This window comes from Lethenteron reissneri, chromosome 19, assembly GCF_015708825.2.
Source record: "Lethenteron reissneri isolate LAM-NWPU_2019-01 chromosome 19, ASM1570882v1, whole genome shotgun sequence".
In the NCBI taxonomy this organism is placed as follows: Eukaryota; Metazoa; Chordata; class Hyperoartia; order Petromyzontiformes; family Petromyzontidae; genus Lethenteron; species Lethenteron reissneri.
The window spans coordinates 13699670-13715260 of record NC_083797.1 but is presented as its reverse complement, the minus strand read 5'-3'; the positions used below and the strand labels follow the sequence as shown (position 1 = coordinate 13715260).

The following is a 15591-nucleotide window of genomic DNA, read 5'->3' as shown; positions in this document are numbered from 1 at the left end:
ATATGCAAGTTATTGGGATGTTGTTAAAATATTTCTTCACCTGTTATAAAGATTTGGTATAACCGCTTTCCGCAAGAGAAATCCTTCGTCAATACTCGTTTCCAATACTACTTATTGCATTTCGTTGTCAAAATTACTGCGACCTGATTTCCGCAGCTGAAAGTGACCTCACTGTTTTTTTCTGCAAGTATACAAAGGAATGAATTTGAAGCGATTAATCTTCTTCATTGACATGTAAAGTCATTTTCCTGAAACCACTCCACGTGCATTTTAATCGGTTATAATGTTGCTTATCTGGATAAAGGTGCATTGGCCAGGAATCGATCTCAGGTCTCCCACGTGGCAGTCCGGAATTTTACCACTGAATCACCTATACCACATTCCACTCGAATTTTTTTTACGTGAGATGCATTAATACTTCGATTTAAAGCTTTCGTGACTGCAGGGATTCATCTTCTTGGTTCTTTCGGTAAAGTCACGTAGAAGGGAAGTAATAAAATAATAAAAATAAAACATAATAAAATAAAATAATTCTCACGACGTTTCGGCTACAACGCAAGCAGCCGTCTTCAGGTGAAGAATGCTTGGTAGTGTCTCATTCTTCACCTGAAGACGGCTGCTTGCGTTGTAGCCGAAACGTCGTGAGAATTATTTTATTTTATTATGTTTTATTTTTATTATTTTATTACTTCCCTTCTACGTGACTTTACCGAAAGAACCAAGAAGATGCATTAATACTCTTCTTTTTTCATTCCTCCAAAATTGCGTGTTCTCTGTGTATATAGAATCTGACTTTTTAATTTTTTCATCACGATCTGCAGATGATGGGTGGGTTCTTTTTTATATTCGCTACAAATTTGCAGTTTATTGTTGTTTAGTTGGATAAAAGTGCATCGGCCGGGAATCGAACCCGGGCCTCCCGCGTGGCAGGCGAGAATTCTACCACTGAACCACCGATGCCTCGTGTGCCTGGTGTGATTTTACGTGAGATGCATGAATACTGAACTTCTTTCAGTCGCGTGTGAGACTTTTCAGTGTTTATTAGGCTCCTGACTTTCCCATTTTTCTTGAATATCCGAATATGGACTAATTTGATGATATGCAAGTTTTTGGGATGTTGTTAAAATATTTATTCACCTGTTATAAAGTTTTGGTAGAACCGCTTTCCGCAAGATAAATCCTTCGTCAATACTCGTTTCCAATACTACTTATTGCATTTCGTTGTCAAAATTACTGCGACCTGATTTCCGCAGCTGAAAGTGACCTCACTGTTTTTTTCTGCAAGTATACAAAGGAATGAATTTGAAGCGATTAATCTTCTTCATTGACATGTAAAGTCATTTTCCTGAAACCACTCCACGTGCATTTTAATCGGTTATAATGTTGCTTATCTGGATAAAGGTGCATTGGCCAGGAATCGATCTCAGGTCTCCCACGTGGCAGTCCGGAATTTTACCACTGAATCACCTATACCACATTCCACTCGAATTTTTTTTACGTGAGATGCATTAATACTTCGATTTAAAGCTTTCGTGACTGCAGGGATTCATCTTCTTGGTTCTTTCGGTAAAGTCACGTAGAAGGGAAGTAATAAAATAATAAAAATAAAACATAATAAAATAAAATAATTCTCACGACGTTTCGGCTACAACGCAAGCAGCCGTCTTCAGGTGAAGAATGCTTGGTAGTGTCTCATTCTTCACCTGAAGACGGCTGCTTGCGTTGTAGCCGAAACGTCGTGAGAATTATTTTATTTTATTATGTTTTATTTTTATTATTTTATTACTTCCCTTCTACGTGACTTTACCGAAAGAACCAAGAAGATGCATTAATACTCTTCTTTTTTCATTCCTCCAAAATTGCGTGTTCTCTGTGTATATAGAATCTGACTTTTTAATTTTTTCATCACGATCTGCAGATGATGGGTGGGTTCTTTTTTATATTCGCTACAAATTTGCAGTTTATTGTTGTTTAGTTGGATAAAAGTGCATCGGCCGGGAATCGAACCCGGGCCTCCCGCGTGGCAGGCGAGAATTCTACCACTGAACCACCGATGCCTCGTGTGCCCGGTGTGATTTTACGTGAGATGCATGAATACTGAAAATCTTTCAGTAGCGTGTGAGACTTTTCTGTGTTTCTTAGGCTCCTGACTTTCCCATTTTTCTTGAATATCCGAAGATGGACTAAATTGATGATATGCAAGTTATTGGGATGTTGTTAAAATATTTCTTCACCTGTTATAAAGATTTGGTAGAACCGCTTTCCGCAAGATAAATCCTTCGTCACTACTCGTTTCCAATACTAGTTATTGCATTTTGTTGTCAAAATAACTGCGACCTGATTTCCGCAGCTGAAAGTGACCTCACGGTGTTTGTTTCTGCAAGTATACAAGGGAATGAAGTTGAAGCGATTAATCTTCTTCATTGACATGTAAAGTCATTTTCCTGAAACCACTCCACGTGCATTTTAATCGGTTATAATGTTGCTTATCTGGATAAAAGTGCATCTCAGGTCTCCCACGTGGAAGTCCAGAATTCTACCACTGAATCACCTATACCACATTCCACTCGAATTTTTTTTACGTGAGATGCATTAATACTCTTCTTTTTTCATTCCGCCAAAATTGCGTGTTCTCTGTGTATATAGAATCTGACTTTTTAATTTTTCATCACGATCTGCAGATGATGGTGGGTTCTTTTTCATATTCGCTACAAATTTGCAGTTTATTGTTGTTTAGTTGGATAAAAGTGCATCGGCCGGGAATCGAACCCGGGCCTCCCGCGTGGCAGGCGAGAATTCTACCACTGAACCACCGATGCCTCGTGTGCCTGGTGTGATTTTACGTGAGATGCATGAATACTGAACTTCTTTCAGTCGCGTGTGAGACTTTTCTGTGTTTCTTAGGCTCCTGAATTTCCCATTTTTCATGAATATCCGAAGATGAAGATGGACTAAATTGATTATATGCAAGTTATTGGGATGATGTCAAAATATTTCTTCACCTGTTATAAAGATTTGGTATAACCGCTTTCCGCAAGAGAAATCCTTCGTCACTACTCGTTTCCAATACTAGTTTTTGCATTTCGTTGTCACAATTACTGCGACCTGATTTCTGCAGCGGAAAGTGACCTCACCGTCTTTTTTTCTGCAAGTATACAAGGGATTGCATTTGATGCGATTAATATTCTTCATTGACATGGAAAGTTATTTTCTTGAAACCACTCCACGTGCATTTTTATCGGTTATGATGTTGCTTATCTGGATATTAGTGCTTTGGCCAGGAATCGATCCCAGGTCTTCCACGTGGCAGTCCAGAATTCTTCCACTGAATCACCTATACCACATTCCACTCGAATTTTTTTACGTGAGATGCATGATGCATGAATACTCTTCTTTTTTCCATCGTCCAAAATTGCGTTTTCTCTTTGTATATAGAATCTGACTTTTTAATTTTTTCATCACGATCTGCAGATGATGGTGGGTTCTTTTTTTATATTCGCTACAAATTTGCAGTTTATTGTTGTTTAGTTGGATAAAAGTGCATCGGCCGGGAATCGAACCTGGGCCTCCCGCATGGCAGGCGAGAATTCTACCACTGAACCACCGATGCCTCGTGTGCCCGGTGTGATTTTACGTGAGATGCATGAATACTGAAAATCTTTCAGTAGCGTGTGAGACTTTTCTGTGTTTCTTAGGCTCCTGACTTTCCCATTTTTCTTGAATATCCGAAGATGGACTAAATTGATGATATGCAAGTTATTGGGATGTTGTTAAAATATTTCTTCACCTGTTATAAAGATTTGGTATAACCGCTTTCCGCAAGAGAAATCCTTCGTCACTACTCGTTTCCAATACTAGTTATTGCATTTTGTTGTCAAAATAACTGCGACCTGATTTCCGCAGCTGAAAGTGACCTCACGGTGTTTGTTTCTGCAAGTATACAAGGGAATGAAGTTGAAGCGATTAATCTTCTTCATTGACATGTAAAGTCAATTTCCTGAAACCACTCCACGTGCATTTTAATCGGTTATAATGTTGCTTATCTGGATAAAAGTGCATTGGCCAGGAATCGATCTCAGGTCTCCCACGTGGAAGTCCAGAATTCTACCACTGAATCACCTATACCACATTCCACTCGAATTTTTTTTACGTGAGATGCATTAATACTCTTCTTTTTTCATTCCGCCAAAATTGCGTGTTCTCTGTGTATATAGAATCTGACTTTTTAATTTTTTCATCACGATCTGCAGATGATGGTGGGTTCTTTTTCATATTCGCTACAAATTTGCAGTTTATTGTTGTTTAGTTGGATAAAAGTGCATCGGCCGGGAATCGAACCCGGGCCTCCCGCGTGGCAGGCGAGAATTCTACCACTGAACCACCGATGCCTCGTGTGCCCGGTGTGATTTTACGTGAGATGCATGAATACTGAAAATCTTTCAGTAGCGTGTGAGACTTTTCTGTGTTTCTTAGGCTCCTGACTTTCCCATTTTTCTTGAATATCCGAAGATGGACTAAATTGATGATATGCAAGTTATTGGGATGTTGTTAAAATATTTCTTCACCTGTTATAAAGATTTGGTATAACCGCTTTCCGCAAGAGAAATCCTTCGTCACTACTCGTTTCCAATACTAGTTATTGCATTTTGTTGTCAAAATAACTGCGACCTGATTTCCGCAGCTGAAAGTGACCTCACGGTGTTTGTTTCTGCAAGTATACAAGGGAATGAAGTTGAAGCGATTAATCTTCTTCATTGACATGTAAAGTCATTTTCCTGAAACCACTCCACGTGCATTTTAATCGGTTATAATGTTGCTTATCTCGATAAAAGTGCATTGGCTAGGAATCGATCTCAGGTCTCCCACGTGGAAGTCCAGAATTCTACCACTGAATCACCTATACCACATTCCACTCGAATTTTTTTTACGTGAGATGCATTAATACTTCGATTTAAAGCTTTCGTGACTGCAGGGATTCATCTTCTTGGTTCTTTCGGTAAAGTCACGTAGAAGGGAAGTAATAAAATAATAAAAATAAAACATAATAAAATAAAATAATTCTCACGACGTTTCGGCTACAACGCAAGCAGCCGTCTTCAGGTGAAGAATGCTTGGTAGTGTCTCATTCTTCACCTCAAGACGGCTACTTGCGTTGTAGCCGAAACGTCGTGAGAATTATTTTATTTTATTATGTTTTATTTTTATTATTTTATTACTTCCCTTCTACGTGACTTTACCGAAAGAACCAAGAAGATGCATTAATACTCTTCTTTTTTCATTCCTCCAAAATTGCGTGTTCTCTGTGTATATAGAATCTGACTTTTTAATTTTTTCATCACGATATGCAGATGATGGTGGGTTCTTTTTTATATTCGCTACAAATTTGCAGTTTATTGTTGTTTAGTTGGATAAAAGTGCTTCGGCCGGGAATTGAACCCGGGCCTCCCGCGTGGCAGGCGAGAATTCTACCACTGAACCACCGATGCCTCGTGTGCCCGGTGTGATTTTACGTGAGATGCATGAATACTGAACTTCTTTCAGTCGCGTGTGAGACTTTTCTGTGTTTCTTAGGCTCCTGACTTTCCCATTTTTCATGAATATCCGAAGATGAAGATGGACTAAATTGATTATATGCAAGTTATTGGGATGATGTCAAAATATTTCTTCACCTGTTATAAAGATTTGGTATTACCGCTTTCCGCAAGAGAAATCCTTCGTCACTACTCGTTTCCAATACTAGTTTTTGCATTTCGTTGTCACAATTACTGCGACCTGATTTCCGCAGCGGAAAGTAACCTCACCGTGTTTTTTTTCTGCAAGTATACAAGGGAATGCATTTGATGCGATTAATATTCTTCATTGACATGGAAAGTTATTTTCTTGAAACCACTCCACGTGCATTTTTATCGGTTATGATGTTGCTTATCTGGATATAAGTGCTTTGGCCAGGAATCGATCCCAGGTCTTCCACGTGGCAGTCCAGAATTCTTCCTCTGAATCACCTATACCACATTCCACTCGAATTTTTTTACATGAGATGCATGATGCATGAATACTCTTCTTTTTTCCATCGTCCAAAATTGCGTTTTCTCTTTGTATATACAATATGACTTTTTAATTTTTCATCACGATCTGCAGATGATGGTGGGTTCTTTTTTATATTCGCTACAAATTTGCAGTTTATTGTTGTTTAGTTGGATAAAAGTGCATCGGCCGGGAATCGAACCCGGGCCTCCCGCGTGGCAGGCGAGAATTCTACCACTGAACCACCGATGCCTCGTGTGCCCGGTGTGATTTTACGTGAGATGCATTAATACTCTTCTTTTTTCATTCCTCCAAAATTGCGTGTTCTCTGTGTATATAAAATTTGACTTTTTAATTTTTTCATCACGATCTGCAGATGATGGTGGGTTCTTTTTATATTCGCTACAAATTTGCAGTTTATTGTTGTTTAGTTGGATAAAAGTGCATCGGCCGGGAATCGAACCCGGGCCTCCCGCGTGGCAGGCGAGAATTCTACCACTGAACCACCGATGCCTCGTGTGCCCGGTGTGATTTTACGTGAGATGCATGAATACTGAACTTCTTTCAGTAGCGTGTGAGACTTTTCTGTGTTTCTTAGGCTCCTGACTTTCCCATTTTTCTTGAATATCCGAAGATGGACTAAATTGATGATATGCAAGTTATTGGGATGTTGTTAAATTATTTATTCACCTGTTATAAAGATTTGGTAGAACCGCTTTCCGCAAGATAAATCCTTCGTCACTACTCGTTTCCAATACTAGTTTTTGCATTTCGTTGTCACAATTACTGCGACCTGATTTCCGCAGCGGAAAGTAACCTCACCGTGTTTTTTTTCTGCAAGTATACAAGGGAATGCATTTGATGCGATTAATATTCTTCATTGACATGGAAAGTTATTTTCTTGAAACCACTCCACGTGCATTTTTATCGGTTATGATGTTGCTTATCTGGATATAAGTGCTTTGGCCAGGAATCGATCCCAGGTCTTCCACGTGGCAGTCCAGAATTCTTCCTCTGAATCACCTATACCACATTCCACTCGAATTTTTTTACATGAGATGCATGATGCATGAATACTCTTCTTTTTTCCATCGTCCAAAATTGCGTTTTCTCTTTGTATATACAATATGACTTTTTAATTTTTCATCACGATCTGCAGATGATGGTGGGTTCTTTTTTATATTCGCTACAAATTTGCAGTTTATTGTTGTTTAGTTGGATAAAAGTGCATCGGCCGGGAATCGAACCCGGGCCTCCCGCGTGGCAGGCGAGAATTCTACCACTGAACCACCGATGCCTCGTGTGCCCGGTGTGATTTTACGTGAGATGCATTAATACTCTTCTTTTTTCATTCCTCCAAAATTGCGTGTTCTCTGTGTATATAGAATTTGACTTTTTAATTTTTTCATCACGATCTGCAGATGATGGTGGGTTCTTTTTTATATTCGCTACAAATTTGCAGTTTATTGTTGTTTAGTTGGATAAAAGTGCATCGGCCGGGAATCGAACCCGGGCCTCCCGCGTGGCAGGCGAGAATTCTACCACTGAACCACCGATGCCTCGTGTGCCCGGTGTGATTTTACGTGAGATGCATGAATACTGAACTTCTTTCAGTAGCGTGTGAGACTTTTCTGTGTTTCTTAGGCTCCTGACTTTCCCATTTTTCTTGAATATCCGAAGATGGACTAAATTGATGATATGCAAGTTATTGGAATGTTGTTAAATTATTTATTCACCTGTTATAAAGATTTGGTAGAACCGCTTTCCGCAAGATAAATCCTTCGTCACTACTCGTTTCCAATACTAGTTATTGCATTTTGTTGTCAAAATTACTGCGACCTGATTTCCGCAGCTGAAAGTGACCTCACCGTGTTTGTTTCTGCAAGTATACAAGGGAATGCATTTGATGCGATTAACCTTCTTCATTGACATGTAATGTCATTTTCCTGAAACCACTCCACGTGCATTTTAATCGGTTATAATGTTGCTTATCTGGATATTAGTGCTTTGTCCAGGAATCGATCCCAGGTCTTCCACGTGGCAGTCCAGAATTCTTCCACTGAATCACCTATACCACATTCCACTCGAATTTTTTTACGTGAGATGCATGATGCATGAATACTCTTCTTTTTTCCATCGTCCAAAATTGCGTTTTCTCTTTGTATATAGAATCTGACTTTTTAATTTTTTCATGACGATCTGCAGATGATGGTGGGTTCTTTTTTATATTCGCTACAAATTTGCAGTTTATTGTTGTTTAGTTGGATAAAAGTGCATCGGCCGGGAATCGAACCCGGGCCTCCCGCGTGGCAGGCGAGAATTCTACCACTGAACCACCGATGCCTCGTGTGCCCGGTGTGATTTTACGTGAGATGCATGAATACTGAAAATCTTTCAGTAGCGTGTGAGACTTTTCTGTGTTTCTTAGGCTCCTGACTTTCCCATTTTTCTTGAATATCCGAAGATGGACTAAATTGATGATATGCAAGTTATTGGGATGTTGTTAAAATATTTCTTCACCTGTTATAAAGATTTGGTATAACCGCTTTCCGCAAGAGAAATCCTTCGTCACTACTCGTTTCCAATACTAGTTATTGCATTTTGTTGTCAAAATAACTGCGACCTGATTTCCGCAGCTGAAAGTGACCTCACGGTGTTTGTTTCTGCAAGTATACAAGGGAATGAAGTTGAAGCGATTAATCTTCTTCATTGACATGTAAAGTCATTTTCCTGAAACCACTCCACGTGCATTTTAATCGGTTATAATGTTGCTTATCTCGATAAAAGTGCATTGGCTAGGAATCGATCTCAGGTCTCCCACGTGGAAGTCCAGAATTCTACCACTGAATCACCTATACCACATTCCACTCGAATTTTTTTTACGTGAGATGCATTAATACTTCGATTTAAAGCTTTCGTGACTGCAGGGATTCATCTTCTTGGTTCTTTCGGTAAAGTCACGTAGAAGGGAAGTAATAAAATAATAAAAATAAAACATAATAAAATAAAATAATTCTCACGACGTTTCGGCTACAACGCAAGCAGCCGTCTTCAGGTGAAGAATGCTTGGTAGTGTCTCATTCTTCACCTCAAGACGGCTACTTGCGTTGTAGCCGAAACGTCGTGAGAATTATTTTATTTTATTATGTTTTATTTTTATTATTTTATTACTTCCCTTCTACGTGACTTTACCGAAAGAACCAAGAAGATGCATTAATACTCTTCTTTTTTCATTCCTCCAAAATTGCGTGTTCTCTGTGTATATAGAATCTGACTTTTTAATTTTTTCATCACGATATGCAGATGATGGTGGGTTCTTTTTTATATTCGCTACAAATTTGCAGTTTATTGTTGTTTAGTTGGATAAAAGTGCTTCGGCCGGGAATTGAACCCGGGCCTCCCGCGTGGCAGGCGAGAATTCTACCACTGAACCACCGATGCCTCGTGTGCCCGGTGTGATTTTACGTGAGATGCATGAATACTGAACTTCTTTCAGTCGCGTGTGAGACTTTTCTGTGTTTCTTAGGCTCCTGACTTTCCCATTTTTCATGAATATCCGAAGATGAAGATGGACTAAATTGATTATATGCAAGTTATTGGGATGATGTCAAAATATTTCTTCACCTGTTATAAAGATTTGGTATTACCGCTTTCCGCAAGAGAAATCCTTCGTCACTACTCGTTTCCAATACTAGTTTTTGCATTTCGTTGTCACAATTACTGCGACCTGATTTCCGCAGCGGAAAGTAACCTCACCGTGTTTTTTTTCTGCAAGTATACAAGGGAATGCATTTGATGCGATTAATATTCTTCATTGACATGGAAAGTTATTTTCTTGAAACCACTCCACGTGCATTTTTATCGGTTATGATGTTGCTTATCTGGATATAAGTGCTTTGGCCAGGAATCGATCCCAGGTCTTCCACGTGGCAGTCCAGAATTCTTCCTCTGAATCACCTATACCACATTCCACTCGAATTTTTTTACATGAGATGCATGATGCATGAATACTCTTCTTTTTTCCATCGTCCAAAATTGCGTTTTCTCTTTGTATATACAATATGACTTTTTAATTTTTCATCACGATCTGCAGATGATGGTGGGTTCTTTTTTATATTCGCTACAAATTTGCAGTTTATTGTTGTTTAGTTGGATAAAAGTGCATCGGCCGGGAATCGAACCCGGGCCTCCCGCGTGGCAGGCGAGAATTCTACCACTGAACCACCGATGCCTCGTGTGCCCGGTGTGATTTTACGTGAGATGCATTAATACTCTTCTTTTTTCATTCCTCCAAAATTGCGTGTTCTCTGTGTATATAAAATTTGACTTTTTAATTTTTTCATCACGATCTGCAGATGATGGTGGGTTCTTTTTTATATTCGCTACAAATTTGCAGTTTATTGTTGTTTAGTTGGATAAAAGTGCATCGGCCGGGAATCGAACCCGGGCCTCCCGCGTGGCAGGCGAGAATTCTACCACTGAACCACCGATGCCTCGTGTGCCCGGTGTGATTTTACGTGAGATGCATGAATACTGAACTTCTTTCAGTAGCGTGTGAGACTTTTCTGTGTTTCTTAGGCTCCTGACTTTCCCATTTTTCTTGAATATCCGAAGATGGACTAAATTGATGATATGCAAGTTATTGGGATGTTGTTAAATTATTTATTCACCTGTTATAAAGATTTGGTAGAACCGCTTTCCGCAAGATAAATCCTTCGTCACTACTCGTTTCCAATACTAGTTTTTGCATTTCGTTGTCACAATTACTGCGACCTGATTTCCGCAGCGGAAAGTAACCTCACCGTGTTTTTTTTCTGCAAGTATACAAGGGAATGCATTTGATGCGATTAATATTCTTCATTGACATGGAAAGTTATTTTCTTGAAACCACTCCACGTGCATTTTTATCGGTTATGATGTTGCTTATCTGGATATAAGTGCTTTGGCCAGGAATCGATCCCAGGTCTTCCACGTGGCAGTCCAGAATTCTTCCTCTGAATCACCTATACCACATTCCACTCGAATTTTTTTACATGAGATGCATGATGCATGAATACTCTTCTTTTTTCCATCGTCCAAAATTGCGTTTTCTCTTTGTATATACAATATGACTTTTTAATTTTTCATCACGATCTGCAGATGATGGTGGGTTCTTTTTTATATTCGCTACAAATTTGCAGTTTATTGTTGTTTAGTTGGATAAAAGTGCATCGGCCGGGAATCGAACCCGGGCCTCCCGCGTGGCAGGCGAGAATTCTACCACTGAACCACCGATGCCTCGTGTGCCCGGTGTGATTTTACGTGAGATGCATTAATACTCTTCTTTTTTCATTCCTCCAAAATTGCGTGTTCTCTGTGTATATAGAATTTGACTTTTTAATTTTTTCATCACGATCTGCAGATGATGGTGGGTTCTTTTTTATATTCGCTACAAATTTGCAGTTTATTGTTGTTTAGTTGGATAAAAGTGCATCGGCCGGGAATCGAACCCGGGCCTCCCGCGTGGCAGGCGAGAATTCTACCACTGAACCACCGATGCCTCGTGTGCCCGGTGTGATTTTACGTGAGATGCATGAATACTGAACTTCTTTCAGTAGCGTGTGAGACTTTTCTGTGTTTCTTAGGCTCCTGACTTTCCCATTTTTCTTGAATATCCGAAGATGGACTAAATTGATGATATGCAAGTTATTGGGATGTTGTTAAATTATTTATTCACCTGTTATAAAGATTTGGTAGAACCGCTTTCCGCAAGATAAATCCTTCGTCACTACTCGTTTCCAATACTAGTTATTGCATTTTGTTGTCAAAATTACTGCGACCTGATTTCCGCAGCTGAAAGTGACCTCACCGTGTTTGTTTCTGCAAGTATACAAGGGAATGCATTTGATGCGATTAACCTTCTTCATTGACATGTAATGTCATTTTCCTGAAACCACTCCACGTGCATTTTAATCGGTTATAATGTTGCTTATCTGGATAAAAGTGCATTGGCCAGGAATCGATCTCAGGTCTCCCACGTGGCAGTCCAGAATTCTACCACTGAATCACCTATACCACATTCCACTCGAATTTTTTTTACGTGAGATGCATTAATACTCTTCTTTTTTCATTCCGCCAAAATTGCGTGTTCTCTGTGTATATAGAATCTGACTTTTTAATTTTTTCATCACGATCTGCAGATGATGGTGGGTTCTTTTTCATATTCGCTACAAATTTGCAGTTTATTGTTGTTTAGTTGGATAAAAGTGCATCGGCCGGGAATCGAACCCGGGCCTCCCGCGTGGCAGGCGAGAATTCTACCACTGAACCACCGATGCCTCGTGTGCCCGGTGTGATTTTACGTGAGATGCATGAATACTGAAAATCTTTCAGTAGCGTGTGAGACTTTTCTGTGTTTCTTAGGCTCCTGACTTTCCCATTTTTCTTGAATATCCGAAGATGGACTAAATTGATGATATGCAAGTTATTGGGATGTTGTTAAAATATTTCTTCACCTGTTATAAAGATTTGGTATAACCGCTTTCCGCAAGAGAAATCCTTCGTCACTACTCGTTTCCAATACTAGTTATTGCATTTTGTTGTCAAAATAACTGCGACCTGATTTCCGCAGCTGAAAGTGACCTCACGGTGTTTGTTTCTGCAAGTATACAAGGGAATGAAGTTGACGCGATTAATCTTCTTCATTGACATGTAAAGTCATTTTCCTGAAATCACTCCACGTGCATTTTAATCGGTTATAATGTTGCTTATCTCGATAAAAGTGCATTGGCTAGGAATCGATCTCAGGTCTCCCACGTGGAAGTCCAGAATTCTACCACTGAATCACCTATACCACATTCCACTCGAATTTTTTTTACGTGAGATGCATTAATACTTCGATTTAAAGCTTTCGTGACTGCAGGGATTCATCTTCTTGGTTCTTTCGGTAAAGTCACGTAGAAGGGAAGTAATAAAATAATAAAAATAAAACATAATAAAATAAAATAATTCTCACGACGTTTCGGCTACAACGCAAGCAGCCGTCTTCAGGTGAAGAATGCTTGGTAGTGTCTCATTCTTCACCTCAAGACGGCTACTTGCGTTGTAGCCGAAACGTCGTGAGAATTATTTTATTTTATTATGTTTTATTTTTATTATTTTATTACTTCCCTTCTACGTGACTTTACCGAAAGAACCAAGAAGATGCATTAATACTCTTCTTTTTTCATTCCTCCAAAATTGCGTGTTCTCTGTGTATATAGAATCTGACTTTTTAATTTTTTCATCACGATATGCAGATGATGGTGGGTTCTTTTTTATATTCGCTACAAATTTGCAGTTTATTGTTGTTTAGTTGGATAAAAGTGCTTCGGCCGGGAATTGAACCCGGGCCTCCCGCGTGGCAGGCGAGAATTCTACCACTGAACCACCGATGCCTCGTGTGCCCGGTGTGATTTTACGTGAGATGCATGAATACTGAACTTCTTTCAGTCGCGTGTGAGACTTTTCTGTGTTTCTTAGGCTCCTGACTTTCCCATTTTTCATGAATATCCGAAGATGAAGATGGACTAAATTGATTATATGCAAGTTATTGGGATGATGTCAAAATATTTCTTCACCTGTTATAAAGATTTGGTATTACCGCTTTCCGCAAGAGAAATCCTTCGTCACTACTCGTTTCCAATACTAGTTTTTGCATTTCGTTGTCACAATTACTGCGACCTGATTTCCGCAGCGGAAAGTAACCTCACCGTGTTTTTTTTCTGCAAGTATACAAGGGAATGCATTTGATGCGATTAATATTCTTCATTGACATGGAAAGTTATTTTCTTGAAACCACTCCACGTGCATTTTTATCGGTTATGATGTTGCTTATCTGGATATAAGTGCTTTGGCCAGGAATCGATCCCAGGTCTTCCACGTGGCAGTCCAGAATTCTTCCTCTGAATCACCTATACCACATTCCACTCGAATTTTTTTACATGAGATGCATGATGCATGAATACTCTTCTTTTTTCCATCGTCCAAAATTGCGTTTTCTCTTTGTATATACAATATGACTTTTTAATTTTTCATCACGATCTGCAGATGATGGTGGGTTCTTTTTTATATTCGCTACAAATTTGCAGTTTATTGTTGTTTAGTTGGATAAAAGTGCATCGGCCGGGAATCGAACCCGGGCCTCCCGCGTGGCAGGCGAGAATTCTACCACTGAACCACCGATGCCTCGTGTGCCCGGTGTGATTTTACGTGAGATGCATTAATACTCTTCTTTTTTCATTCCTCCAAAATTGCGTGTTCTCTGTGTATATAGAATTTGACTTTTAATTTTTTCATCACGATCTGCAGATGATGGTGGGTTCTTTTTTATATTCGCTACAAATTTGCAGTTTATTGTTGTTTAGTTGGATAAAAGTGCATCGGCCGGGAATCGAACCCGGGCCTCCCGCGTGGCAGGCGAGAATTCTACCACTGAACCACCGATGCCTCGTGTGCCCGGTGTGATTTTACGTGAGATGCATGAATACTGAACTTCTTTCAGTAGCGTGTGAGACTTTTCTGTGTTTCTTAGGCTCCTGACTTTCCCATTTTTCTTGAATATCCGAAGATGGACTAAATTGATGATATGCAAGTTATTGGGATGTTGTTAAATTATTTATTCACCTGTTATAAAGATTTGGTAGAACCGCTTTCCGCAAGATAAATCCTTCGTCACTACTCGTTTCCAATACTAGTTTTTGCATTTCGTTGTCACAATTACTGCGACCTGATTTCCGCAGCGGAAAGTAACCTCACCGTGTTTTTTTTCTGCAAGTATACAAGGGAATGCATTTGATGCGATTAATATTCTTCATTGACATGGAAAGTTATTTTCTTGAAACCACTCCACGTGCATTTTTATCGGTTATGATGTTGCTTATCTGGATATAAGTGCTTTGGCCAGGAATCGATCCCAGGTCTTCCACGTGGCAGTCCAGAATTCTTCCTCTGAATCACCTATACCACATTCCACTCGAATTTTTTTACATGAGATGCATGATGCATGAATACTCTTCTTTTTTCCATCGTCCAAAATTGCGTTTTCTCTTTGTATATACAATATGACTTTTTAATTTTTCATCACGATCTGCAGATGATGGTGGGTTCTTTTTTATATTCGCTACAAATTTGCAGTTTATTGTTGTTTAGTTGGATAAAAGTGCATCGGCCGGGAATCGAACCCGGGCCTCCCGCGTGGCAGGCGAGAATTCTACCACTGAACCACCGATGCCTCGTGTGCCCGGTGTGATTTTACGTGAGATGCATTAATACTCTTCTTTTTTCATTCCTCCAAAATTGCGTGTTCTCTGTGTATATAGAATTTGACTTTTTAATTTTTTCATCACGATCTGCAGATGATGGTGGGTTCTTTTTTATATTCGCTACAAATTTGCAGTTTATTGTTGTTTAGTTGGATAAAAGTGCATCGGCCGGGAATCGAACCCGGGCCTCCCGCGTGGCAGGCGAGAATTCTACCACTGAACCACCGATGCCTCGTGTGCCCGGTGTGATTTTACGTGAGATGCATGAATACTGAACTTCTTTCAG

At 39.6% G+C, this 15591-nt stretch overlaps 18 non-coding genes across 18 annotated transcripts; all 18 read right to left on the bottom strand.

Moving 5' to 3' along the window:
• Nucleotides 1–889: 889 nt before the first annotated feature.
• TRNAG-GCC (transfer RNA glycine (anticodon GCC)) lies at nt 890–960 on the bottom strand. Its single transcript has one exon. It is a non-coding gene; the product is annotated as a tRNA-Gly (tRNA).
• A 1026-nt stretch (nt 961–1986) lies between these two features.
• On the bottom strand, nt 1987–2057 carry TRNAG-GCC (transfer RNA glycine (anticodon GCC)). Its single transcript has one exon. It is a non-coding gene; the product is annotated as a tRNA-Gly (tRNA).
• A 691-nt stretch (nt 2058–2748) lies between these two features.
• TRNAG-GCC (transfer RNA glycine (anticodon GCC)) lies at nt 2749–2819 on the bottom strand. The gene has a single exon. It is a non-coding gene; the product is annotated as a tRNA-Gly (tRNA).
• A 1498-nt stretch (nt 2820–4317) lies between these two features.
• On the bottom strand, nt 4318–4388 carry TRNAG-GCC (transfer RNA glycine (anticodon GCC)). The gene has a single exon. It is a non-coding gene; the product is annotated as a tRNA-Gly (tRNA).
• Nucleotides 4389–6205: 1817 nt separating this feature from the next.
• Nucleotides 6206–6276, bottom strand: TRNAG-GCC (transfer RNA glycine (anticodon GCC)). Its single transcript has one exon. It is a non-coding gene; the product is annotated as a tRNA-Gly (tRNA).
• A 190-nt stretch (nt 6277–6466) lies between these two features.
• On the bottom strand, nt 6467–6537 carry TRNAG-GCC (transfer RNA glycine (anticodon GCC)). Its single transcript has one exon. It is a non-coding gene; the product is annotated as a tRNA-Gly (tRNA).
• A 713-nt stretch (nt 6538–7250) lies between these two features.
• On the bottom strand, nt 7251–7321 carry TRNAG-GCC (transfer RNA glycine (anticodon GCC)). Its single transcript has one exon. It is a non-coding gene; the product is annotated as a tRNA-Gly (tRNA).
• A 191-nt stretch (nt 7322–7512) lies between these two features.
• TRNAG-GCC (transfer RNA glycine (anticodon GCC)) lies at nt 7513–7583 on the bottom strand. The gene has a single exon. It is a non-coding gene; the product is annotated as a tRNA-Gly (tRNA).
• A 713-nt stretch (nt 7584–8296) lies between these two features.
• On the bottom strand, nt 8297–8367 carry TRNAG-GCC (transfer RNA glycine (anticodon GCC)). The gene has a single exon. It is a non-coding gene; the product is annotated as a tRNA-Gly (tRNA).
• Nucleotides 8368–10184: 1817 nt separating this feature from the next.
• Nucleotides 10185–10255, bottom strand: TRNAG-GCC (transfer RNA glycine (anticodon GCC)). Its single transcript has one exon. It is a non-coding gene; the product is annotated as a tRNA-Gly (tRNA).
• Nucleotides 10256–10446: 191 nt separating this feature from the next.
• Nucleotides 10447–10517, bottom strand: TRNAG-GCC (transfer RNA glycine (anticodon GCC)). Its single transcript has one exon. It is a non-coding gene; the product is annotated as a tRNA-Gly (tRNA).
• Nucleotides 10518–11230: 713 nt separating this feature from the next.
• TRNAG-GCC (transfer RNA glycine (anticodon GCC)) lies at nt 11231–11301 on the bottom strand. The gene has a single exon. It is a non-coding gene; the product is annotated as a tRNA-Gly (tRNA).
• A 191-nt stretch (nt 11302–11492) lies between these two features.
• TRNAG-GCC (transfer RNA glycine (anticodon GCC)) lies at nt 11493–11563 on the bottom strand. Its single transcript has one exon. It is a non-coding gene; the product is annotated as a tRNA-Gly (tRNA).
• A 707-nt stretch (nt 11564–12270) lies between these two features.
• On the bottom strand, nt 12271–12341 carry TRNAG-GCC (transfer RNA glycine (anticodon GCC)). Its single transcript has one exon. It is a non-coding gene; the product is annotated as a tRNA-Gly (tRNA).
• Nucleotides 12342–14158: 1817 nt separating this feature from the next.
• On the bottom strand, nt 14159–14229 carry TRNAG-GCC (transfer RNA glycine (anticodon GCC)). Its single transcript has one exon. It is a non-coding gene; the product is annotated as a tRNA-Gly (tRNA).
• A 190-nt stretch (nt 14230–14419) lies between these two features.
• TRNAG-GCC (transfer RNA glycine (anticodon GCC)) lies at nt 14420–14490 on the bottom strand. The gene has a single exon. It is a non-coding gene; the product is annotated as a tRNA-Gly (tRNA).
• A 713-nt stretch (nt 14491–15203) lies between these two features.
• Nucleotides 15204–15274, bottom strand: TRNAG-GCC (transfer RNA glycine (anticodon GCC)). The gene has a single exon. It is a non-coding gene; the product is annotated as a tRNA-Gly (tRNA).
• A 191-nt stretch (nt 15275–15465) lies between these two features.
• On the bottom strand, nt 15466–15536 carry TRNAG-GCC (transfer RNA glycine (anticodon GCC)). Its single transcript has one exon. It is a non-coding gene; the product is annotated as a tRNA-Gly (tRNA).
• Between the last annotated feature and the right edge of the window lie 55 nt (nt 15537–15591).